Below are 1,716 nucleotides of genomic sequence, written 5' to 3'. Positions count from 1 at the left end.
AGAACTGAACTAGAACTGAACTAGAACTGAACTAGAACTGAACTAGAACTGAACTAGAACTGAACTAGAACTGAACTAGAACTGAACTAGAACTGAACTAAAACTGATGTAAATCCGTACAGGAACTTCTAGACTTGACTGAAGATATACATATAAATAGATAAATATAAAGTTATGTTATTTTAAAAAATTTCATTACTGTGTACATTTATTGAACTTAATCTGTTTTAGTGATCACTGATCAGTTGTCAAAAACACCTACAGTTAAAAAACGGACATTAACAGTGATTTGAGTCTCAAGATAAGTTAATTAATCATTATTTGTTCAACATAAAACTGAATCAAAATTTATGCAGTACATTTTGTTTCATACTTTTCTCAAGATTTAACAAAAAAAATTTAAATTAAACTGTTTGTAATTTAACAAAAGTTTTTGCTTAATTATAGGTTAAGAAACGTTGTTAAAATGTAATTAAACGTATGTAACTATGTACACTATTATAATGAAGCTTTTTATTTACATCATAATCATTTAGATTATAATAATGATGATGATCATCATCATCGTCGTCGTGATATCGATCGAATTCCATGCATTCACTATAATTTAGAAACAGACAATAATAAACTCAAACAAACGGAGGAATACGAACTACAAAAAAATAGCACGCAAAGGTCAAATGCAGTCACTAAACTTAACGACGCGATGACTGCTAAACCAACAAAAACAAATTGGCAAATACATATTGATAATAGTAACGGCAAAAGGTATTCTTACAGTTCTAAGTTTTATAGGCCTAGACCGCTTTAATCTGTACAGTTCGGTTTCAAAGTAGCCCAAGTACAAATTATAAGCTTTTTTGGAAATAGTTTTATAATATCTAAAAAAATAATATTGTAGTTTTATTTTTCTTACTAATTGTACTTGTATGCTTTACATTATGGCAAGGGCTACCCAAGAAATGGTCGTATACAAGTACAAGTGCATACAAGTGCCAGCCGCTCATACATACGTAATTTCATGCACACGTAACTGAAACCGGTAAAATGCAGGTAGTGTCGGAATAAAGTGAAGAAAACAAAACCAAAATTATTAAATAATGAAATGAAAAGTATTACAGGTTGCGCTCAGGTTGACATTAATGGAAGTGCAATACCTAGTCTGGTGCTTGTTGTCTTATTTTTCGATTCTTTTCGTACCACCATGCTTTGGATGTTCTTTAGGGGCGATTACGTCAAAATAAAGCTAAGTGTGTTTGCGCGAAAAGCGCATAATGAACTAAGATATACTTGTATGTGTGGACTTACGTTACTGCGAGAGTAAGATGTGGAATAATTCATATACAGTGGGGTCAGTTCAATAAGTTTATAACATTTTTGCAGAAATAGAGAGAAAAAGTAATGAAACGGTAAAAATAACTAACTAATTAACTAACTAACTAACTAACTAACTAATTAACTAACTAACTAAGTAAGTAAGTAAGTAAGTAAGTAAGTAAGTAAGTAAGTAACTAACTAACTAACTAACTAACTAACTAACTAACTAACTAACTAATTAACTAACTAACTTACTAACTATTTAACTAACTAACTGACAAACTAACTAACAAAAAACTATCTATCTATCTATCTATCTATCTATCTATCTATCTATCTATCTATCTATCTATCTATCTATCTATCTATCTATCTATCTATCTATCTATCTATCTATCT

The sequence above is a fragment of the Lucilia cuprina genome, chromosome 6 (genome assembly GCF_022045245.1).
Source record: "Lucilia cuprina isolate Lc7/37 chromosome 6, ASM2204524v1, whole genome shotgun sequence".
Taxonomy (NCBI): Eukaryota; Metazoa; Arthropoda; class Insecta; order Diptera; family Calliphoridae; genus Lucilia; species Lucilia cuprina.
The sequence above is the reverse complement of the archived record's forward strand: the minus strand, read 5'-3'. Positions refer to the sequence as shown.